Source organism: Podarcis liolepis (assembly GCF_965112155.1).
Source record: "Podarcis liolepis genome assembly, chromosome: 5".
Lineage (NCBI taxonomy): Eukaryota > Metazoa > Chordata > Lepidosauria > Squamata > Lacertidae > Podarcis > Podarcis liolepis.
Genome location: NC_139556.1, coordinates 55,935,823 through 55,961,629, shown reverse-complemented (window position 1 = coordinate 55,961,629; position 25,807 = coordinate 55,935,823). Strand labels below are relative to the sequence as shown.

At 41.7% G+C, this 25,807-nt stretch overlaps 1 protein-coding gene across 19 annotated transcripts in view; it reads left to right on the top strand.

Annotated features, from left to right (window-relative positions):
- The first annotated feature begins 7,879 nt into the window (after nucleotides 1-7,879).
- ADD3 (adducin 3) overlaps nucleotides 7,880-25,807 on the top strand; it is a 94,651-nt gene continuing 76,723 nt past the window's right edge. For 5 of the 19 annotated variants that reach the window (XM_083504825.1, XM_083504809.1, XM_083504822.1 and 2 more), the window contains exon 1: nucleotides 10,215-10,669. The gene's annotated coding sequence lies outside the window, so the exon portion shown is untranslated. Of the gene's footprint in view, nucleotides 8,086-8,344; nucleotides 8,617-8,644; nucleotides 9,415-9,860; nucleotides 10,670-25,807 lie in introns of those variants that run through there. The other 14 variants (XM_083504803.1, XM_083504811.1, XM_083504807.1 and 11 more) reach the window with 11 other exon arrangements.

Below are 25,807 nucleotides of genomic sequence, written 5' to 3'. Positions count from 1 at the left end.
TAGGCATATGTAGGTTTGCCATGTTAGCCACTCTGTTATGTGAAATAAATGAAGAACAAGGGAGTGTAATAGTTCTTTCAGATTAATTAACACAGATTATAAGAGTGTTATCCTGCACATAGTGTAATAAAGTGATTTGATAACTACTGCTTCTAATGATCATGTGGTGCTAAGTGGGCTTAAATAGTACTAGATCACTATGAGTTACTTATGAAACTAGAACTAAGCTTTCACCCCTCCCATACCCAAGAATCTCCTGAGGAGTCTGCTGATTCTCCAGAGAGGAGGAGGCGTGTTCTGCTCTCTACTTATTCTGCTCCAGCACCACATCAAAGAGTCAGTCAGTGTGTCGGAGAGAGAGAGTGTTAGAGATTGTGTGTTTAGATAAGGTTGCTGCTAAGAGCAGCTGCAGACACTCAGTGCGGCTCAGCATTCATTTATGCTTAGACCTATTTAGCTCTGTATATAGTTGTATTATAGTTGTAGTTATAGAATAAAGAAGATATTCTACAGAGCTGCTCTCCGAGTTGTTTATATACTCTGCTAGACTCTGCTGTACTCTGCTGTGCGACGACTGTCTTCTTGTGGAAGTGAATCTGGTGCTCACAACTCTAAGCTGTGAGTCCACAGCACTTTGACCTGTTCCTGTGCAGAAGGTGGTCTCTGGAAGTGCTACCCAGCTCGCCTATCCCAGTCGGGCTGAAGTGGATGAGTCCAGTTAGTGGCACTGGCTCAAGGGCGATGCTGACAAAAATCACTTTGATGTTTAGTTTTAAGATTAGCATGCAATATTTACTGTATATATAAATAACATTTTCTTTATGCAGATTTCTACATATTTAGCATATTTAACACATTCCATTTCCTGCTGTCATTAATAGAAAAACATGTTTCACACTTCTTAATTAGAGCAGCATCCTACTCCCTCTTTATTATCAGCTACAGATATTTGAGGTTCTCTGATTAATAGATACTAACAGAAATCTTATGGTTGAGTTCAGTGGGACTAAGCTTGATTTTTTTCTCTCCCCATTATTATTATTTCTTCTTCTGTTCATGATTTTCAGGAAAATATTGCAGATCACACTGGTATTCATAAGCTAATGTCTAAATAAAATAATAATAATAATAATAATAATAATAATAATAATAATAATAATAATAATTTTATTTATATCCCGCCCTCCCCAGCCGAAGCCGGGCTCAGGGCGGCTAACAACAATAAAACAGTACAAAAGTACAGCATAAACAACACTCTAAAATCATTCATTATAAAATTAATTAATTCAAGCCACTGGCAACCATTGGGCCAGAGCTCCGCGAAGATTGCCGAGGGAGGGAGTCAGGCTGTGCCCTGGCCAAAGGCCTGGTGGAACAGCTCTGTCTTGCAGGCCCTGAGGAAAGATGTCAAGTCCCGCAGGGCCCTGGTCTCTTGTGACAGAGTGTTCCACCAGATTGGAGCCACAGCCGAAAAAGCCCTGGCTCTAGTTGAGGCCAGCCTAACTTCTCTGTGACCTGGGACCTTCAAGATGTTTTTATTTGAAGACCGTAAGTTTCTCTGTGGGGCATACCAGGAGAGGCGGTCCCGTAGGTACAAGGGTCCTAGGCCGTATAGGGCTTTAAAGGTTAAAACCAGCACATTAAACCTGATCCTGTACTCCACCGGGAGCCAGTGCAGCTGGTATAGCACCGGGTGAATGTGATCTCGCAGCGAATACCTCGTAAGGAGTCTCACTGCAGCATTCTGCACCCGCTGGAGTTTTTGGGTCAGTCTCAAGGGCAGCCCCACGTAGAGCGAGTTACAATAATCCAGTCTGGAGGTGACTGTCGCGTGGATCACAGTGGCTAGGTCAGGGTGAGAGAGGTAAGGAGCCAACTGCTTAGCTTGGCGGAGATGGAAAAATGCCGCCTTTGTTATAGCTGCAATCTGCGCCTCCATGGAAAGGAAGGTGTCAAAGATTACACCCAAACTCTTAACGGACGGTGCTGGCACTAATTGCGCCCCCGCAAGAGATGGGAGTTGCCCCCCCAATCCCATATCGCCCCATCCCAGCCACAGGACCTCTGTCTTCGAAGGATTTAGCTTCAACCGGCTCCCACGTAACCATCCAGCCACAGCTTCCAAACATCTGGTCAGTGTGTCTGGGGCCGAGTCAGGATGGCCATCCATCAACAGATAGAGTTGGGTGTCATCGGCATACTGATGGCAACCCAGCCCAAAACTCCGAACAAGCTGGGCGAGGGGGCGCATAAAGATGTTGAAAAGCAAAGGGGAGAGTCTCGCACCCTGAGGTACTCCACACACCAAGGAGTGGCGCGATGACAATTCCCCCCCAAGCGCCACCCTCTGTCCCCGACCAGAGAGAAACGAGCGCAGCCATTGAAGGACTGTGCCCTGGATCCCCACGTCGGCAAGGCGGTGGTCCAGACGTTTGTGATTGACCATGTCGAAAGCTGCTGACAGATCTAGAAGAATCAGCAGTCCGACCCGCCTTGATCCAGCTCTCTACGAAGATCATCTGTTAGGGCAACCAGAACCGTCTCGGTCCCATGACCAGCGTGGAAGCCGGACTGGAATGGATCCAGAGCCGATGTTTCATCCAGAAACCCACCAAGCTGTTCAGCAACCGCTCTCTCTATCACCTTACCCAGGAACGGAAGATTCAAAACCGGGCGGTAATTGGATAGATCTAAAGGATCTAGTGATGTTTTCTTTAAGAGCGGGCGCACCACTGCCTCCTTCAGTTCCCCTGGGAATGTCCCCGTGCCAAGGGACAAATTGATGATATCCCCCAGGAGGGCCCGCACCTTGTCTGGACATGCTCTAATCAGCCAAGATGGGCACGGGTCGAGAGGACAGGTGGTGGGCTTTCCAGCTCGGAGGAGTCTGTCCACATCGGCTGGGGATATGCGGTCGAAGTGGTCCAATACTGGACCCGAGGACAGTCGAGGGGCCTCCAGTTCCTTTATTGTATCCAAATTGGCAGAGAGGTCATGGCGGAGCAACAAGACCTTCTCCACAAAAAAGCTCGCAAATGCCTCACAGCTGTGTGTCAAATTGTTATTTAAATTTGGCTGTCCCTCAAGGGACGTTAAAGACCTGATTATACTAAATAATTGCGCTGGGCGAGAGCTAGCGGATGCAATGGAGGCCGAGAAGTATGACTTCTTAGCAGCCTTCACCGCCATCTCGTAGGTTTTCATAAAAGCCCTACAAGATGTTCTTGAGGCTCCGTCACGGGCACCCCGCCATACTCGCTCTAGCTGAGGTCCCGCTTCATTTTCCGGAGCTCCTCAGTAAACCAGGGAGCCCGGTTTCTGCGGGGTCGCAGAGGGCGCTTAGGTGCGATCTCATCGATGGCTGCCAGGAGCTGGGTATTCCAGCCCTCAACAAGCTCAGTCAATGAGTCGCCAGGGGGAGCAAGGTCCCGCAAGGCTTGGCGGAATCTATCGGGGTCCATCAGCCTCTGCGGGCGAGCCCAAATCGGCTCACCACCTAAGCAGGGTGGGGGTGGAAAGTCAATCCTGGCTTTCAGAGCATAGTGATCAGACCATGCCACCTTCATCGAAGGAGACATGATCACATCTATACCTACGCCAAAGATCAAATCCAGCGTGTGGCCTGCTTGATGTGTAGGGCCCGAAACAAACTGGGAGAGCCCTAGTGTCGCCATGGAAGACACCAGGTCCAGAGCCTGTGAGGAGGGAGTGGCATCAGCATGGATGTTAAAGTCCCCCAATACCAATAGGTTAGGGAACTCCAAGGCCCAGCCGGCCACCACCTCCAATAGGCCTGACAGGGTGGCTGCTGGTGCGCTAGGTGTCTGGTACACCAGCTAGACAGCCAAGCTCTCCTCGGAGCCCCACACTAGGCCAACACATTCAATGCCGGGGATCGATGGCGATGGTAGAGCCCTGAAAGGACAGTCTTCCTGGATTAATAATGCCACCCCTCCCCCCCTGGCCCACAGTCCGCGACTGGTGGAGGACAGAGAAACCCGGGGGCGCCATCTCTCGTAAGGTAACTGTTGCCCCTTCGCGCACCCAGGTCTCCATCACACAAGCCAGGTCGACCCCCTGCGAGATAAAGAAATCTCACTGGGTGGTGGTTTTATTGCCTATAGACCTGGTATTGCACAGCACCAGTGACGGAGGTGAGTAATCCTTGCTCACCCTACCCTCGTCACATGTATTTCTTAGCCTCCTTAAAAATACTATTAAATACAACATATACAGTAATTAAATGTAATATTTCCCAGAACTACTTTACAGTATCTCTACTTACATGTAATAATAATAATAATAATAATAATAATAATAATAATAAATTTATTACTTATACCCCACCCATCTGGCTGGGTTTCCGCAGTCACTCTGGGGAAACCCAGCTACAATGCACATTTAACTAGCAGTTACCACATGTATTCACACAGAATATGAAACTGTTGCATGAAGCAGATTTTAAAGTTTCTTGCTATACAACTAGGGCTGTAATCTGGTGTGCACTTATTGGAGGTAGCACATAGCTATCATGGCTGGTGCATGTCTAATCTTCTTTTAAAGTAATCCGAGTTGGTAGACATTACTATATCCCGTGACAGCGAATCTCACTGTGTGAAGAAGTACTTTCTTTTGTTTTAGAGGCTGCTGCTGGGCCAGCTGGAGACTTCATGGCCTCCATGACAACCATGGGTCTCTCTCAAATGGTCATCAGCCCAACACATCAGGCAGGACACATTATTGATGTAACCCTTGTCCCAAATGAGATGAAAGATGGACTAAGAATAGGGAGAAAGCACTTCCTTGTCATCAGAGGGTTATCTGCTTAAATTCTGACTGACATACGTCTGGGGAAAACCTTTTTGTAGGCCGACATGCCCATCTGGGTGGATTTTTATATTTTAAAGGAAATGTCTGGGTTTCTTGGGGGCCCTCAGGCGGCTCAGGCAAAGGCTGCTCTGCACAGTGCAGCTGCTGCCAGTCCAAGCTAGGGAAAGAGGTGCGCCCATGCACTTGTTTCCCTGGCTCAGGCTGGCAGCGGCTCCCACTGTCCTCTTTTTTCCTCTTCAAGATATGGCTACCCTACTACCTTGGATAGGGTTGTTCTTACCCTGAAGGAGCAAGTTCAGAGTTTGGGGGTTATTCTGGATTTAGCTCAAACACTGGAGGCTCAGGTAGCCTCACTGGCTAGAAGTGCCTTTTACCAAACGTAATTGGTTTTTTAGATATGGCTGTTTCTGGACTGGGAAAGCCTGGCCACAGTAGTTCATGCATTCATTACATCAATCCTGGATTCCTGCAATGTTGTGTGCTCAGAGATCTGCACTAGTTACCAATTAGTTGCAGGGCCAAGTCTAAGTTGTTACTACTAGTAAAGTATATAAACCTGGGACCATATTGTCAGAAGAGCAATATTTATGGTCTGGATAAAATACAAAGACTTATTAGACGGTAAGACCCCGAGGTGGCTATCACCAGTGGAGGCCAAGGCTCGAAAAAGACCCAATATGGAGGCCAACTGGCCAAAATATTGGGAAATAATAGAAAAAATTGGAGACAATTGGAGGTTGCAGAGCTTGGAGAAACTAAAGAATAAGGTGCGAGATTGGTTACATTACGCTCAAATTCAAGAGGCTTTCAAAATAGACAAAAAAGTTGGGTTCCAGGTGGATAAATCGAAATTAGAGATGGAATTGTTAGAACCAAAAACTAAGATACTTTCGAGAATGTATAACTTGCTGCTTAAATGGAACACACAAGATGAGACAGTTAAATCAGCCATGATAAAATGGGCACAGGATGTTGGGCATAACATTATGTTTGAAGACTGGGAAAGGTTATGGACCACCGGAATGAAATTCACGGCATGTAACGCCTTGAAGGAAAACATTATGAAAATGATATATAGGTGGTACATGACCCCAGTCAAGCTTGCTAAGATATATCATCTGTCTGACAATAAATGTTGGAAATGCAAGGAGGCTGAAGGGACATTCTTTCACCTCTGGTGGACCTGCCCAAAAGTGAAGGCCTTCTGGGAAATGATCTATAATGAGTTTAAAAAGGTGTTCAAGTACACCTTCCCCAAGAAACCAGAGGCCTTCCTCCTGGGCATTGTCGGCCAGAAGGTGTCAAAGAAGGATAGAACTTTTTTTATGTATGCAACTACAGCAGCAAGAATTCTTATCGCAAAGTACTGGAAGATACAAGATCTACCCACACAGGAAGAGTGGCAGACGCAATTGATGGACTATATGGAATTGGCTGAAATGACTGGCAGAATCCGAGATCTGGGAGAAGAAACAATGGAAGAGGACTGGAAAAAAATTAAGGACTATTTGCAAAAACACTATAAGCTGTACGAATGTTAAGAATGTGCATGATTTGGAAACTTTAGCTTCAGCAACTAGATCTGATGAACTGGAAATTAAGTTATAAGAAAGACAAGGTGGAAAATTGAAGTAATTGTATTATGTTTATTTTAAGGCATAAGTGATTGAGAAACAGTATTTTGAATCTAGAAACATAATACTTGAAAGATACAGTAAGGTATGAAACAAGGTAACAATTTGCTGATGTTTTTATTGCAAAGAACGCAGGGTTTGGAAGATGTGGGGAAGTCCAGTTGGATTGGTAAAAACGGTTTGGAAGGTTGGTTTTCTTTATATACTTCTTTTTCTTTTTTCATTTCTTTTCTTCTTTTCTGTATTACATTTCTGACTATGTATAAGAAAATTTAATAAAAATATTTATAAAAAAAAGTATATAAACCTGGGACCTGTTTACCTGTGAGAGCGCCTTACCCCATATATGCCCACTTGACTGTTTCAATTTGCAGAACTGGTACTGTTACATGTGCCATATAATACCTGTTCCACATTGTAAGAACCCAGTCTTTTAGTACAGCAGCATCTAGACTTCAGAACTTCCTACCTATAGAGATGAGGCAGACATCTTCACTGTACTCTTTCAGTGCCTAACATTTTGTTTAATCAGTCTTACCCAGATATTTAGAACGCTGATGCATGTTTGTTTTTAGTTTATTGTGTTAAATGTTTTAAATTTTTGTTAATTCTTCTTATTGATAATTTTATTGTTTTATATTTTTGTAAACTGTTTTGAGGCTTTTTTTTAACAATCAAGCAATGTATATTTTTTTTGAAATATTTTTCCTGACAGTATTCAGTATTGAGGTTGCATCATAGATTTAGAATAATTGAACTGTAGAGTTGGAAAGGATCATGAGGGTTATCTAGTCCAACCCCCTGCAATGCAGGAATCTTTTGTGGGGCAGTTCCCCCCCCCATCCCTTTTCAGATGTCGCCTAACAGGCAATTTGTGTGTGTGTTTACAGTTGCCACACATTGTCAACATTTTCAGTAAGCTATCCAATGTAACACCAAAGTCTCTTACTCCCCCATTGACATATATGTGAAATTATGATTTGTTGCCCCAATGAGCATCACTTTGCACTTGCTTACATTGGATTGCATTTGCCATTTTAATGCCCATTACACAATTTTGAGATCTTTTTGGAGCTCCTCAGAATCTTTTTTTGTTTTAACCACCCCTAAGCGATTTGGGATCATTAGCTGCTAACTCCTTATGAACAAGCTAAAAATCACAGGCTCAGACACCAATCCCTGGGGGACTCCAATTCCTACAACCCTCCATTGGGAGTAATGTCCATTTCTACTCTCTCTACTTTAGAAACTTTAGAAACATGGAAGTTTGTCCATCGTTTTGCTAAAGATCAGGTTGCATTCCCCCCTCCCCTGCTCAGTTTGAACTTTATATACAATTTTGCCAGTACAATTTTTTAAATAAGCTTTCCTGTACCCTAGATGGCAGGAAACAGTTGGGGAAGAATCAATAAGCTTTGAGAGAGAGGGAATGCTTTTTGCTTCTGCCAGCGCCTAGTGGCAATATAGAGCCTCTCTAGGAAGTAACATACTTTCCTGTCCTTTTAGCTTTAGAGCCGCTGCAGTGTGTGTGTTGTGACTCTCTCTCTATGCAGCATTGCACGATTTAACACTCCTACAAAAGGAAAAGGCATACGCACAAGAAAACCAGGGACACTATCTGGTAAGCAATCTTCTATTATTTTATAACATATTTAAGTTGTGGTATGGAAAGCCGAAGGAATACTCAGCCACGCTTGGTATCTCTTCTGCTGCATGCTTTTTATGTAAGGGTTGCAGACTTGGATGATGATCTGATGGTCTGACTGCAAGAGACACCTCCCCTTTCCCTGCCCTCAGAGTGCTTTTGTACAGTAAATTAACATAAACTTTCATGCAACAAGGGAAGTAATTAGGATTGCATTTTCTCTCTTTAATGACAGAAATATGCAACCTCTTCCTTCCATATTGAAGATCCAGCTACAGCAAATATCAGATGACATATTGCCATAATGGAGCTGGCAAAATCCTCATATCCTCAAGCACTACAAGACTGTACTTCTGAATCTAAAAGCCTATCATGGTGATGAAATAATCCCGGAGAGTAAGGAGAGCCACGGATAGTTGAAATCTGCAGTCTTGGATCTTGCAAGCATTATTAAGGCTCTTTTTTTTAAAAAAAAGAGCCATATTGGTTGATAGAAGAACCTTCTAGGTAAAAATATTTATTATGTGGGAAAAGGGGGGGAGAGGAAGGGAATATTGAACATATGTAGTAGGAGGTGTGGGTGTGTCTGGTTGAGTGAGGTGAGTGGGAGCTTGAGAGAGAAATGGAAAGAATGTTAAGTGTGTCCATACTAGAAGGGCTGGAAATCAGAGCTAAAATATGTGTCTGTAAAAAGGGCTGTCATGGATTTAATTCTGAGGAGAGAAAATCTGTAATTCCAAGCATATTGAATTGCAATTAAAACCCACTGAAATCACTGGATTTTTCTCTTGAGTAAACCTGAGAAGGATTGGGCTGTGAACAGCAAGGAGTGAGATCTCCTTTAAGGCGGCACTCTTTCCCGAGCTTACTTTAAAGTAAGCCGTATTGAACACTGGGACTTTTGAGCAAACATGCATAGGGTCCGGTTGTCATGGAGGAAACAGGTGTCTGTGAGCATAGGAGAGCGTCTGAAATGAAGGAAGGTATGAGTTTGAAAGGAGTGGCCAATCTATTTCAGAAACACAGGAGACGATAATATATACTGAAGCGGACTGATTCTCAAACCCCATACCAAAGCAGTCCTATTGAAGTCAGTTTGTAGCAGCTAGTTAGGGATTGCAGCCTATCTGGTTCTGGAATGTGAATGTAAAAGAATGCGGGAAGGAAGGCTAAAGTTACACGTTGTCTTTGCAGCAACATAATCGGGGAGATAAACTGGAATTTGTAATGCAATGTAGAGAATGGAAGAGTTGTGCGGAGAACGTGAAGGGAATATGGAGTAGCAGAACTCAACTGAGATGAGAGGTGACTGCAAAACGAAAGGGGGAAAGGAATCGAGCAAGTCCCGAGGGGCTGCAGGGACCTGTAAAAAAAAGGGTTTAGAAATGATCTCGCTTATTCTCAAATTATTTCGTCCTGCCCTGTAACTTTGCACTGAACTGCGCAGTTGGGGGCTTATTTACCCCCAGGCGTGGTATTTGCAGACGTGCTAACAGACACACACGCGAAGGCGCGCGCCGCAGCCTGGATAGGATAGGGAGCACAACGCAGAGGGAAACATCCAAAGCTGCTTGCGAGAGCCCGCCGTTGTTTTTTTTTTAGGTTTAACAAAATATATAGTAAAAATACAAAAACAAATCAAGGCTGCTGCGTGAGGGACTTGGGCTGCGTGCGCCACGTGTGGACGGTGTTCCTAATCCAGGCAATCGTCAATGTGAGCGTGCAGATCCTGGTCTTCGAAGGTAGACACGCGACAAGAAAAAAAGCCCTGTCACGTGTGGAAACCGAACACCAGCCCCCGCTCTTCTCCCTCTTGGGTGCATATGAGGGGCGGGAAGCAGATCCAATATTTCTGCGCGGAGAAAGAGGGCAGGGAGTGGGGCTTCACGTTCTGGAGACGAAGGCGACCTACCCGGGCGTGCGAGAGGAGAGGCGGTGGCAGCGGCGGCGGCGGCAGTGATGACGGGCAGTTGGCCGGGCCCTCGCTCGCCAACAGGCCCGCCCCTCGGGCCCGGCCACTGCGGAGCCTCCGCCCCTCAGGCGTCGCCCGCAGCCGCTGCGAGGTAACAACAAACCGCCCCCTTTGGCCGGTTCCCCTCCGGCTGCGGAGCGACGAAGTTACCCCCCCCCCTCCTCACGCCTGCCTGCCGCATAGCAACCCTGAAGCTCCGGCGGCAGCGGCAGCCCACCTGACCTCCTACCCCTCCTCCCCGCTATTCCGAGGGGCGTCGAGGGGGAAGGTGGGGGCGGGGAGGATTCAAACTTGGACGAACGTTGGCGGCGCCCCTCGGCTTAGCGGAGGGCAGGCGCGGGAGAATCAATGAGGGCAAGAGAGGGGCGCTGCCAGATAGTGCGCCGTTCACTCCGCCAGCGGAGGGGAGGAGCCCGCGCGACCCTTCCTGCCAGATAGTGAGGCAGCTACGCCCCGCCCCTCCTCTTTCGTCACTCCGGCCAGGCCCGCCCCGCCTTCCTCGGCCGTAGGAGGTGCTGCTGCTCCTGCGAGCCAGCCAGAGCAGCCGAGGCGGCAAGAGGGAAACACAAAGGCGCGGGCGCTGCTGAGGTAAGCTGGCTCTTCGCACCCTTCTCCTCCGAGGGGTGCACTGGGTGGTATCCTGAGCGCTGGGAGTCCGGGAGGGGCGGCTGGTTGTTCATTTACTTTATCCCTCATACGTTTCTCAGGGGTGGGAGATTCAAAGTGTCCCTGTTGCTCTTGGGGGGATTTCTCTCTGCTTCCTCCCTCGCGCACACTTTCTTTTTGGAGGGAAGGTGTTCTGGGGGGATTTTTTACGTCTCCCGCCGTCAGTTCCGCCCACATCCTGAGCCACGTTTAATTCAAAGAGAGTCCAGCCTCACCCCCATCCCCCCCTCACCCCAATTCATGATACGAGATAGCACTCCGTTTATTGTTTTGGGGCACCGTGTAGGGGGTGGGGCGTCACCAATGAACCTTCCGTGGAAGGAGGGCCTTTTGCTCATCCTAACTTCGGAGTTACTTATACTGAACCTACATCTGAGCACTAGGTGTGTAACACCGCCTCACAAAGTGAATTTGTGAATACTCGCGTTCACCTTGTTTTTGGCTGCGGGGAGGGGGGGAGTTGAGTGTCATCTAGATCTGAGAGCTCATTCAGACCGGGGGAGGGGTTGAAACTTCAAAAGTTATTTTAAGCCATTTAGATTTGGGGGCCCTGCTGAAACTTTTTGTTTCACTGGGGTGAACAACGCTGAATGGGCTAATGAGGCTTGGGCTCACCTTTATGCATCCTTTGTGAGTTGTAGCCAAATGGTTTGCGGCATCCAGAATGGCTGCCCTGCTTGCTTGCAGCTTGTGCAAACTAGTCAGTTTCCTAAGTCTTCTGTCCTCCAGCTAATTGCCATTGCATCCTTCACTTTGTGTGAGGTCCAGTTCCACTCATACTCTGCCAGTTGATCATCTGTGTTTTCTGTGGCTCCCCACTGAGGTGTGTTTTCCACCATCTCCCAAAGACTGTCTTTGGTATCTTACATTGACACATACTAGGTGTTCATACTGCTGTTGCTTGTAAACATGGAGCAGATTGCTTGTGCTATTTGCCTTTTAGAAGTGTACACTGCTATTAATGTTGTGTTCTGAGTTATATTTTTGGAGAGCACCCTTTCATGGATATTGGCAGTGCAGATAGGATATTCCTCAACTGTCTATTTACTTTGTTCTGTATTTGGTGGCTTGTTTCTTTGGATGAAATTTATAAGAGGACTTGGAGGTAGAGAGAAGAATAGCTTTCTATGACCATTCAGAATTATCTGGCTTTCCTTCTATTGGTAGTGTAGCTCTGTTCCAAATACATCATAGTTAGCCGAATTAGTAACCTCCAGGTATGCCAACCTTGGTGACATGGGCTTCATTGTTATTATGATTTGATGAGTGAAGTGATATTAGATAAAAGTGAGTGAAACTTTTTGATTTCTTTCCTTTGTGATCCTTTATTAATAAAAATCCAAAACTTAAGTCTATAGGCCTGCACAGTCTATAACTCACAAGTTAAACACAGTTTATTAGTCATGCATTGTGATCTGCCAAATACTTGAAAACCCAACCATTTTAAAAATAATGCTAGGCATATAGCAAAAAAAAAAAGTTTATAAAATTTCAGGGGGTTGTCATACATAGGAGATCAGCATTTGACTTGGTAGGTCATTCATTGCAGGTGCTTGCTCTACACTACAGTAATTGAGCTGCTTTTGATAAGGCACATGGTAAGAACTGTTATAGGGTTGCCATACGTCCTCTTTTTCATGGTAGAGTCGTCAAAGCGATCCATAGTTAAAAATAGAAGTCTGCAAGTGTGTCCTCTTTTTTGCTCTTCAAAATATGGTAACCCTAATATTGTATTTTCTTGTGTGTGTGCATACTCCTGGGAATTTACTGCTCGAGTGCATGAATATGGGCATGCACTATGGCTAGTGTGTTTTAGGAAGCTGCATGTTAATTTAGGATGTATCACTATAAGTCATTGTTGACTTATAAATATAACCACAGTGAAAGTAATTTGTATGCAGAAATATACAGATATTTTATCCATGATGCTTAAACCCGTGGGGGAGATCATTTTGCATAGAAGGGTAGAACATTAAAGTGCTTCACTGATAAATTTCTGCTTTTCGTTTTCCCTTTCTAGTTTCATGACAGGTTGAAGTGCAGTTATCTGTATCGGAGTTCCACAGAGCTAAAAGAAACACACATTCCCTTCTTCTTGCAATTATTCAGTGCCTTCTTTGCTTGGTGGTCTTCCTCTTGTTGGCATAGTTAGTGAATCTGTTTCTGCTGTCTTTACTAGGCCTTAAAGTACAGTGGTACCTTGGTTTAAGAACAGTTTAGTCTATGAACAACTTGGATTAAGAACGCTGCAAACCCAGAAGTAGGTGTTTTGGTTTGTGAACTTTGCCTTGGAAGCAGAACATGTTCGGCTTCCTGTTGAGTGTGTTCCATTTGTAAATTGAGTCCCCCGCTGCTAATTAGAGGCTTCCTATTGTGTCTGTTGGCTGTTGAGTCCCGAGCACCCACACAACACAGAGGTGATATTTTGTTTTTGCTATATATTTTTTGTGGGTTTTTTTACTGTGATTTGCTCTTTGTTTTATGGGATTGACTTGTGACTGTGGCTTGTGATTTCGTTTTTGTGACTTGTTTTTGTGTCTGTGTAGAACCCAGCTCAGCTACTGGTTGATTGTGTGACTGCAGAAATGGATAAAAGCCCCCCATCCAAACAATGACTATCAGTGCATATAAGAATTTTTATTTTTTTTTATCATCTATAATACGGTCTTATTTATTTTATAGTACATTGATTATTGCCTTCATTTTAGGGATCAATGATCTCGTTAGATAGTAAAATTCCTGTTAAATTGCTGTTTTAGGGGTTGTTTTTCATCGTCTGGAACGGATTAATCCATTTTCGTTATTTTCTATGGGGAAGCACACATTGGTTTAAGAATGCTTTGGTTTAAGAACAGACTTCCAGAACAGATTAAGTTCGTAAACCGAGGTACCACTGTACTGGGAGTGGGAGAAAGTACAGGGCAACATAATTTTGTTGCTAGCCAATTGATGCTGCTGTGAATCTGTTGCATCCAGGATTCAAAGGCAGAAATGTAAGTGATGATGCTTTTGTATTTGACTGGATTACAAAACAAGCAGTGCACTTAGGGCTTGATGTTAGAAAGGTACTTTCAAATGTTGCAGGGTACAGAATACCTTCAGGTATTTGGCCAAGGAATACATTGTGGGATTTTCACAAGCGTATGCCTCATGCAACAGAGTGGCAAGGCCTTTGCACAACACAGCCTCCAGCTTTTGTTATTTGTTGCCTACTTCAGATTCCTTCGCCTTCTGCATCATGTTTAAGAAGTTGGTCTATATTTGGAAATTCTCACACCAGTAAGAGCAACTGACATGTGAAAGGGTAGAAGCTTGCTTCAATCTGGACAAACTTCAATTTTTTGAAGTCTGTGATAAATATAGTGACAAATATGAAGAAACAAAATCTGAATTTTTCTCATCTCTTTTTATGGAAATGAGTGTTTTATGTCTGCTTGACACTGCAGAGAAAACACAATAATTTTCAGAATAAAGAACAATTTGTTTTACTATAATGTTTTTGCTTTCTGTTGTTATTATTTGTTGCCTGGTCCTTATAAACTGGCACAACTAGTTTCCTTACAATTCAGTAGTTTTTAGCTCCATGTTTAACAAAAACTTTAAAGAATATATTCAATTTGTAATTATTGTCTGAAGAAACTGTACTTTTAAGAACTAGACATGATGTTTCTTTGGTAGACAGAGTTATACATAATGCATTTAGATTCCTAAAGTAATGACATGAATTTTGATACCGGTTCTTTCCTGAGAAAAAGGCAAGGAGGAAATGTTTATAGTGGACCCTCCGGACACAAATTAAATTCATTCCAGGAGTCCATCTGCAACCTGAAAAGTCTGAAGGCAGAGGCGCCGCTTCTACGCACGCACGTGGCGTGATTGAGCGCTTCTGTGCATGCATGGGCGGCGAAACCCGGAAGTATACACTTCTGGGTTTGCCATGTTTGTAACCCGAAAGTTACGTATCCAGAGCAATATGTAACATCTCTAGCTTGAACTAAATGAGAATGTTTGTTTTTTAAAATGGTGGGATCGTATCAATAATGTCTAGTAATGGAACTTGGGTAGGTAGAGTTGAATCAGTCTATTTCTGGCCCATGTTGACATCACATATATTCATTTATAAGCCATCCTGTTTCATCATTAATGGCCTCCCAACTAATTAAATAACTATTAATAGCTATAATAACTATTTAAATCAAAAAAATGAATTTAAATATTTTTCTTTATCTCTGTATACACATTTCTAAATGTACCCTCAATTGTGTTTTTGAAATGCTGTTTGGTGTGTTTGAATCAAGAACTGCATTGCAAAATTTGGAGAAGTACAAAATCCAAAGGACAACCAGGTTCCAATCTATGTATTAGTCTAGACTGTACAAAATAGATCAAACTAAAAATGGAGACCAAACTAAATTTTCCTCTGTCCCTAATCCAGAATTTGGAGGCACTTGCTTACATCTTAGACATTGATTTTAATAAGGGGAATTATTTTGTTTAATTAACAATTTTATGTAACCATACTCTTTTTGGTATAAGAGGGAAAGAGTACTGGTATTATAGTTCATAGTGGACCTATGGTGAGAGATTTATTGACAAATAATATTCCACACACACACCACACCCCAGATAATCTACTACTAATATGTTTTGTGATGTTGCTGGATATTTAGAAATCTAAGATAAATTTCAGAATTTAAATGAGATCAGTTGCCAGAAATTCAGTAATTTGGTATGCTGTAAACAAATTTATGGTTTTTGAAATAATGTTATACTTTTTGTGTCCCGTTGTAAATATTGAGGAAAGTTGGGACAATTGAAAGAAATTGGTATTATAGAGCAACACAGTAAATAACAGGGAAACAACTCTGTCCCATTTCTTTCACTCATATCAGTGTTATTTTCCTCTCTCTCTCCTTTGATTGCTGGAAATGCTATATATTCCTTTCCTACATGGTTAGTTCCTAAGTCCTTGAAAGAAGAATAGCCAGAAATGCTGTGTATGTATTGGGGTACAGATGAGGTGCTATAAGGGTTCTGAAGGAAGGATTAATTTGGATTTCCCCATATGCCCCTTTTGGATCCTGGCCAGTGTTAACACATCTTCAAGTTCTCTGCAACAATGCAATGGAGAAACCTGCTCTTCAAAAGAATGTGTTATAGTTCTAAGCCTCCAATATTCTGTACTTCTTTATGTTATTTGCATTGCAATCACAGCCATGCAGATGTTCAGACACTATGCCAGTGGCTGTTGGCCAAGATATGGCATTCATCCTTACTCTGCAGGTGTCCATGAGCCTCTGATTGATGGAAGCTGGGATTGAATGGCAAAGGATGAATCACTCTGTTATTGTTCTGTTTTCCTGCCAGGTTTCTTGGTACTATTTGGTACTTTGCTGTAAGCTAAGAGAAAATAAATGGATAGTTAAGCAGCAGTGCAAGCTTCAAAGTGAGGTTGTGTAATGCCAATCGTTGGATTTATGAAGGTGAATTAAAATACATTATGTTGGGTGTTAGATCAGTGGAGGGCAGACTTTAGAGTTGTGAGATGTGTCTTGTGTTTTACTAGAACTATGAGATCTACCAACTGGAGCAAAGTACCAAAATATATTGTTTTTTTCTTAATATGTATATTAATAATATAATATATATAAATAAAAATGCTGGGGTTTTTTTCCAGAATCAGAACCAAGCTGAGCTCACCACCCTTCTACACAATTATCAGTTCCTGGTTACCTTCATTTCAGCAGTCTTTCCTTTGGGGGGGGAGTCATTTTATTATTGGTTATGTTGACATTATTGAGAGGCAGAAATTCTTGCAAATCACTCAGATGAGGATCTGCTGGTAGATTTCTGTCTACTGCACACCACTGATTCAGATATTTTGGTCTTGTTTGAAAGTTTGCAGTACTGTATAATGTACTGAGGTATATTTCAGACCTATAGTTTGGGTTTTTTAGAACACATCTCAAAATAATAATATAAAATATGTCACAAAATATTCAGCTTTTTGAAATACGATTTATACTGCTATTGCTGCATAAAAGGTCTCCAATTGCCATAGTTCATTTCTAATTGTTCAGGAATCTTTGAAATCAAAACATGACTTAGAAGTTGGTTACCGATAGCTTGCAATCTAAAGGAAGTTTAGAGACTGAAATAATATCTACCATCCATTTGTTTTTGTTTTTCAAGATACACAGAAAATGTTTGACTGCCTTGTGTAGCAGTTTCTTTTTAAAGCTATAAATACTCCTCACAGCACAACTGGTGCTCTTTGACACAGTAAACCTAAAGCAAGGATCATAGTTTGAGACTCTTCCGATTGTTTCAGGATTAAAAGATGCACCCAGTGAGTGTCTTTTCTTTCTAGTTACCTTTGGCTTCTGTATAAAGCTGTTACCAGCTATAGTTAGAGATGATCCTACTATTGTAGGTATACAAACTAGAAGCAGCACTAAGTTTTTGTTATAAGCTGATAATGTGGTAGTAATTATGAAAAGCTTGATTAAGTTGGTTAGGAATTTTTCCACATTTAAAATCCAGATAAACAAATACTAAGCAGCAACAATACATCACTGGTAGCAGAGTCTCCAAAATTTCACCTGTAGTTTGGGGTTTTTTTTATTATGCATCAATGTAATCATTCAAATAATCTATTTTAATCTTCAAACAATATTCTGTGCTTTCTGCATCTAAACAATGGGCATACCTACTGTGCTAATTACTCAAACAGCAAGAACACAACCATTATTCAAAAATAATAAGTGGGACATATTTTGTATTGTTGACTTGCACTTCTGTAGATCCCCAAGAGAGGCACTTTTGAATACATACCTGACTAGTAGAGTTTCACCACATCTATTTGCTTAACCGTTATGATGCTGCTTGGATTTAATATATTAAGTGATCTTTTAGTTCTATGCGAACAAATCCTGGCGTGGCTGCAAGGAAGAGATTGGAAGCATCCAATTTCACCTTGGATTCAAGTTGCCCTTCAAAACTTCCATGCTGATTCAAGCACTATGTCTTTTATAAAGTCATCCAAAAATCTCTGGATCATCTGATAATGGCCAGTGTTGTGTCTACAAAGATTGCCATGCAGAACTTTGATCTCAATCTTTCAAAATTGTCTATAATTTTAAGATAGTGATCTATTAGTTTCCTCACATGATGTAACATTTCTAGTATCTTGGGTTATTTTCAAGCATCACAAGATTACTTACTTTCAGCCTATTTCTACCTCATGCTCTATGGCACTTTGTATACTGTGTTAATCTCAGGAGTGTGTGAGCTTCTTGAAGTTCCCTAGGGCGACTTTATCACCCATTCTCACCCCAATCTAATAAGGGAGGATAAAGTAGCCACTCAGTGTTACTCCAGACAAGGTGAGGTTAGGAACCTGGGATCACTCTGCAATAGGGCTGGACGATATATATCGTCCAAAACCTATTTGAAGTACATATCATGATAAAGGATTTTGACTTGGCAGTACATTGCGAATCATGATGTATGTTAGAGCTGGGTGATAAATAACTTAAAACAGGTTTCAAGTCCATATGATACTAATTTTCCTAATTTTTCCTAATTTTTACCTGGCAATATATTGTGAATAATGATCTGTGCATGTGCTATGCAAAAATCACAATATGGGGAAAACCATGAAGATGGCCAATGCCTCTACATAACTCCATCCTTTTTCCAGGATGTCTTATTTTTTAATAAAATACATTTTAATCCTGCAGAAAATATTTTTCTCTTCCCTCTATCTGCTTCTGGTGTGGGGGAGGGACACATGGAATATTCTGTTTTCCATGTGATGGAAGTGACTTAAATTAGAATCCTTATGGATTTCTAATGGTGAAAGATTGATCTCACTCTTTTTCTTTGTGCGGCTTGGCATTCAAAATAGGTATGACTCATGTATGGCATATAACAGATTGAAAGGATGATCATAAAATTCTTTTCAGAACCGTTTGCATAGGTTTTTAGAAAAAAATAAAATCATGTTGTTCCAGTTGAGTACAGGCATAGTGCCCATTTGTGAGCTCAGTGAAACCCTGTGTTTCCCCCCTGGCAATAGGATCTCAGAGGCAGAGAAGAGGAATGTTGCAGGTGATGGGAGGTCCATGTGCCCTCCCATAGTCCTTCATCCTGCCATTGTGCTAAGGCATAGAGTCTAGATAAGTGGTTCCCAATTAGCTAATTACTGAGGACCCCCTATTTTTCAAAAGCCAAGCCACGGACCCCATACTTTTGAAAATTTTGATGACTCCATGGTAGTTACCTCTGCAAAGCAATTTTTTGAACAGAATGTGGGGTAGCCCTTAATAAGCAAAGGAATTTAAGGGTTTTTTTAAAAAAAAAAACAGACTAGGGCTGAGTGATACCTGGTTTTCAACATTGTGATACATCAGTGGCTATACATTGTGATATTCTGATATATCACAATGTCTGAAATTGGAGATCAGATGTGGCGGTGAGGGAAGGAGCAGTCGCAGAGGTCGGGCGGGTGGGTGGGGGAGGAGAAGAAGCGGAGTCACCTTCACTGCATGGTTTGAGTGGGAGGGGATGGGGTTGGGGGGTGCATCAAGCTGCTGTCAGCAGGGCAGACAGTGGTGGCAGCCAGTGAAGATGGACATCCACTGTGACTGTTGCTGCTTTCCTGCTGACTTACACGAGGAGTGAAATATTGCTGTGTATTTCTGGGTCAAAATTGTTATTGCAGAGGGATTTCAAAACCGATTTTGGCCAATATATTGAAAAATCGCACAGCACTAAAACAGACCATAAAATTTGTGATATTAGCATGCAGAAATGACAAAATAATAGTTGGGGTGGAGGCAAAGATGGGGTCGCGGACCCCCTGGGTGCGTTCCGTGGACCCCCAGGGGTCCCCGGACCCCTAATTGGGAACCACTGGTCTAAATCTTTTATCACAAAATGTCTCCACAATATGTAATTAATTATTTCTGTAGCTCTTTCAATAATACAAAGTATATTGCATTGTATTATCTATCAGGTTGTCATAATATGATGAAAACTTATCAACTCACTGGGCCATTATCCAGGGAGCCTTTTTTACTTGAGTATTGATCTGTTTACACATATAGCCTGCCTTCTGTCATGAAATACCAGGCAGCATATATGTTTTACTAGGTAACTTTCCTTTGGCACTGACCAGGCCCAGACTCACTTAGCACTGCCACGTTGGTCACCTCATGTGCCTTCATTCCATCCCATGAGATGTGTGTGAGTGCTTGCAGCAGCAGCAGCATTTGTCACATTGAAAACTGTCTTTGAACTTTGGGAGTTGAAATAGCTGAGCCTGTATCAGGCTCATAGAGAGCTTGCCCAGGGCAGCTAGTCCGAGTCGGGTGCTTCCACCAACTTAGCCCCCCAAGGCCTGGGGCAGGTGTAACCCAGCTTCTGCCTCCCCCGGTACAGACCTGGCTTGAATGGAGGGGAAAGATTGTGGGAGGCACCTGCTGTTTAAAACACTTTTTTTTTTGCACAGACATCTTCCCACATGATTTTGGTTTGAGCTCAAAACCTTCAGGGTTGTAGTTGAGCAAAAGTTAGATGCCTCTAACTCAGGCATGACACACTTCCTTTTTAGTGTAATTTATGGCAACTGGTATGTTTTTTCTCCATACCTATTTGATTAAGTCAAAGCAGATTTGAAAATTATCTTTATCCTCAAAACATGAATAGAAGGATAGGGAAGAGAGAATAACCAACCTGGTTTGCATACCATTTCTCCTTTTTCAGGGATTTGCAACTTATCTATTGAATTTCCTGAATCAAACTTCGGCAAAACATTTACCTTTAGTTTTGCCCTTGGTCTTAGCCTAAGGCTGTGCATTAATATTAAGATTTAAACCATTAATTAAAACATTTAACAAAGCATTCGAACAAAGGATAGCTGAATTGTGTAATGTCTGGTTTTATTCATAAAGGTGAAATAATAGCCTGAAGCTTTACTTTTGAGAGAGGCCTCCACCCAGTATTCCAACATAAAACAACCTTACTTCATCAGGTAATCTCATCTTCCACCTTTGTAATATAAATTGTATGCTGCTTCCATTGCCTAGGGTTAAATAAAATACTCTCTTGAGTTCCTTCTACTCGAACAAAGGTTTTGTTAGAGTGCTTAGAAAAACAATAAGGCTCTCTTTTATACAAGGTGACCTTTGATATATTTTGCCTTCAGGTTTCACAAGGACCTGTTGTAAAAGATTTTGGTTACAACCCTCACCTGACTATAATATGTTGGTGGTTAATTGTCAAAACATGTTTGAAGTTGAAAAGCAAAGCATGGTTGCCTCATCGAGTAAAGTGGAGATGATTGAATCTTTTACCTTGTGATACTTGCACAATTCTTTATAAGCTATTGATTGATAGAGCAAAAGCTGCCTGATATTTACATTTTACTAAATACAGAGTTGTATTTAGTTAGCTCCTTTTACTGCACAATAAAAATAAATTCAAGAGTGCTTTACTTATTGATTAACTTGGAGGAATGTGTACCTTGCATATGTTTCTAAATTGAGAAGGACTGTCAAGGACAGGGGTGAGCAATGTGGCCAAGGACCACATTAGAGCCAGAGGGTAGGCTGATTTGCATACACAATTGGCATACCATAGTGAACATTCCTCTGCCTAGTACCTTGATTCTTATGTACCTTGGAGACCTTTATAGATCAAGTATTGCTAACCCACATTTTTAGACTCCTAAGGTAGCCTGTTAGAAATCATGAGGTTTGATATATAGGAGTGGAATTCTCTGTTACTGGAGTGGGGAACCTTTGACCATCCAGATGTTGTTTGATTGAAGCTCCCATGATCCTTGATCATGGAGTTCTGTTGCTGGGCTGATGGAATCTAACAACATCTGGAGGACCACAGGTTTCCCAACCATGCTATACATACATTCGAGTAAACATAGGACTTTTACTTGTAATTAATTAATCCTTTTCAGATTATGTGCTCTCTTGGTTTCATATATCTTTCTATAAGCTCAGAAAGCAACACACCCCCTTGTGTTTTTAGCAGGAACCTTTAGGCCTTCCAAAACCTGGAGGGTGGATTATTGTATGTCAAAGGTGACTTTATTTTCTCCAATGTGCTTCTAAATGTCATTACTCTGCCCTCAACAGAGCTTAATGTAAGGCATATATTGTTCATTAACCTGCTACATTAAGGACAAAGATTAATGAACATATGATAAGCAGTGCTTTAATTTAGTTTGCATTTCAGTAGTGTTGAATGACAAATGGAGATATGTGGGGGGAGTTGGATTAGTAAAATTTATTGGACACTAATAGTGTTTACAGATATTTGCAATGCTGACTAGTCTGATCAGTTTTAAATTAAACTTTAATATTACAGTATTGAATACTGTATTAAGAGAAAGAATTGTATTTTTTCAGAGAGATGCCTGTTTTGTGCCCTGCGTGGTCTGTTGTCAGGAGCTGGAGTCATGCATAGGTCAGCAATAAAACAATAGAGCACCCGATGTCAGTGAAGTTAACTCTCTATGCAAAGAAACAAAACAGCTTAGTCCTACTGGTCATAGTAACCCTTCCCAGTAGGTCTTGCCCCAATTAAGTAGTTTCGAGGACTGAAGGTCTCTGCTTTCCCACCGTTCTCTTAAGGTACTTCCCTCGGTTCCTTCCCCAGCAGCCTAAAGCGCTATTGTCTTGCCTCTTGTTGCTCCACACTCTTCATTTCTCTGTGTATTCTGGGAGAGCAGGGGGGAAGGGAGCTGGTCGCAGCAGGAGGGGGAGACTCCCTGGACTCTTCAGCAGCCAGCCTCATCTCTGTCTCTTGGCCTTCCTCCTCTCCAGTCTCTGAATCAGAACTGCTCTCTGCCTCAGCTTCTTCCTGCTCACTAAACCCTGTTGTCTTTTCCATCTTCCAACAGCTCCTTTTCCCAATCTGCTCCGTCTTCTCCCTCTGACTACTCATCATCATCCCCAGCTGGGGAACCTCCAACCCCCTGACTCTGAGCCTTCTTCCCCTGGGGGTTCCCTTGTGGTTTCCCAGCTGGTGCCTCCCACCACTCTTCTGAATCCAGCCAGTCTATAACATCTGTATACTTCTCAGTCAACTGATCTAAACTTCAGGATTTAGTTAAACCAAATATTTCTATAATATTGTAATTATGTCTATAAACCGGTATTCAGTAAATTTATATTTGCTTTATCTGTCTTAATTCGATGGAGTATAATCTACAAAGGTCAGAATAAACTGACAAAAAGGTTGTATGTGACTTACTCATACCTGCAAGTAGATCAATCAAGTTAATAATGACTAAATTAAATCCATTGATTTCAGTGGATCTGCTGTTCAATATGGCGTAGTCATATACTATATGAAATATGCATTATGTTACAGTTTTCAAGCATGTGAAAGTCTTGTACAAATAGAACAAAAAACTGTATTTTAATCTTGTATTTTGATTACAGTCTTCCTCAGTTTTCATTCCAAATTTATAACATTTATTACTTCTAGAAGTATTTTCTGAACACTTGCCTTTGGGCGGGGGGGGGATTATTGGGTTGTTTTTGTTTTGATTATGTATTTTGTGGTTTTGTATTCTGCTTTTATCCTTTGAACAACCCTGAGACCTGTGGGTATAGGGCAGTATAGAAATTAATTATATTATATTATATTATATTATATTATATTATATTATATTATATTATATTATATTATATTATATTATATTATATTATATTATATTATTATATTATATTATATTATATTATATTATATTATATTATATTATATTAATGTAGTGGGCTGATTAGATTAATAGCAAACTAGTAGCTTTATATACTAGGGTTATTCTGCAAAAATGTCAACCCATATAGACCTATATTTATTTTCATATATTCTGCATCATTTTAAATATACTTTTGCAGCCTTTCATTATCTGGCAACAATTTTTCAAACTGACATTTTGTGTTTGAGTAAAACAACCATACTTGTGACATGCAAAATGACCCAGATTTTTTCTATTTTTTTCTAAGCTTCAGTTAAATACACCCCCAAAAAAGATAATAGGCTAATGATATTTTATTTCAGGGGTCACCAGCCCTTGTAGACTAGTGGACAACTTTTCAAATTTTGAGGGTGTGTTGGGCATGCCTGTCACAAAATGGTTACCAGGGAGGGGGCAATGCAAACACAAAATGGCTGCGGTAGGAAGTGTTAAAGCAAGTTAAGAAGGCAAATTTAATGTAGCACTGCTGAGGAGGTATGCCCAATATCCAATTAGGTTTGTGTACCCTATGCTACCTAGACGCCATAGGCAGAAGGAGTATTAATTAACCTAAACTTCTGCTTATATTTTACGTTACCATACAGTAATGTATATTGTGTGATATGGGGAAGAGGACAAGATATGGGTTCTGAATGAGTAGATGTATATGCTAGTATTCATCTTTGGCTGTCAAGAATTCACATCCACTTCTATGCATGCTTTAAATGCAGAATTAAATCACACAGTGTTCAATAGGGCTTTGAACACGACTACATTCTTAGGGAGTTGAATATGAAAGGGTCCTCCGGGAACATTAAATATGACCTATTTTCATTTCTACTTCAGTTCTGCGTTGTCTGCATGATGATGTAATCATAGTTCCTCATCTTACATTCCAAACAAGAAATAAAGAGCAGGTACCGTTGATATTATACATTTTGGCCTCTTCTGAAAATAGGATTATATTATATAAACATTACTCGCAAATCCCACTGCTGGTTACATAAACTTTAACAGCATCATGATAAATGCAAGAGGCTAACCTCAGCTCCTTCAAAGTCCCCAATGTGTGCAAAGAGAATTGAAGATGGGGGTTGAGCTATCAACTTGCAGTCATCTTTGCTCAAGGGACCACAGTTGTGCTCACTCCTGGTGAATGCATCTGTCATCCTTGTGACTTTCCTCAGGATCAGTCAGATCTCATGCTGAGGTTCATCAGAAATCAAAGAGATATCCTTCACCACCACCTGCCTTTTTTGGGCTCTGGAAATTAGAGGAATGACTCCATCTTTTGCTAAGCTGCCAATAGGCTTCCAAGCAGTAAGTTATCTCCCTTCATGGCCCACAATGTTTGCAGTGAAGCTGGAGTGACCCCAGAACTCAGTGTGATGTTACAAGTAAGACTTGTTCCTTCCCCCTTAGAGAAAGGGCAGAGTTGGTGGCTGCCACAAATTTTGGCAGTCTATGAAGTCTACCCTAGGTTTTCTTTCCAGAATTCTCTGTACATTCCAAAGGGCTCAGGTGTGGGGTTTGTGATCACTACACATTAAATATTGTTTGGACACTCGGTAATCACACAGATGCTATTGAATTAATATTTTTTCTACAGAACTAATGACAGTGGCATTTAAATTATGATACTTGGCCATGAAAATATTAGCAGTTTCTTCCCTTAGTTATGTTACATCTGCGAAACGTTATTTGCCTTTTGGGCTTAAAAGTGTCAAAGTGTGAGCAAAGTTACCACTATACTAGATAGTATTCCCTTGGCTGGAAAACACAGTTCACCACTATAGTGGTAGAGGGCAAGCTGGAATGAGCAGCAGAGCTGAAAACTACTGAGGTGGGAGGAAGAGACTTTATGTACTAGTCAAGGCTAAGAAAATGTAACTATTGTTGGAAACACAAAAAGCTGCTTTCTTTTGAAACATAATTGTATATATTGTTACAGGTATCATTATCCTAACTGATGTAGCCATGTTCTTCATCTTCTCAGCAGTGCATGTTTAATGCCTAAATGTAAAGCTGTGAACTAGTTCACTCAAAGCTTGAGATAGTTATGAACTTAAAAGATTTGTGACACTCTGGATGTGTTTGAGTTGGGAGAATTTTATCTGAGAACTAGCATATTGAAGCATACGGACTGCAGCTCTTTTATAAACTGAAAAGAGCAGGTGACAGGGAATCCTTATTCTCCAAAGCCTAGAAAACCTGCTGACTACCATTTAGTTCTCTCACAGCTATTAAATTGTCCTCATTGGATAAAAAAACAGTTTCTCCAATCACATGCTGCT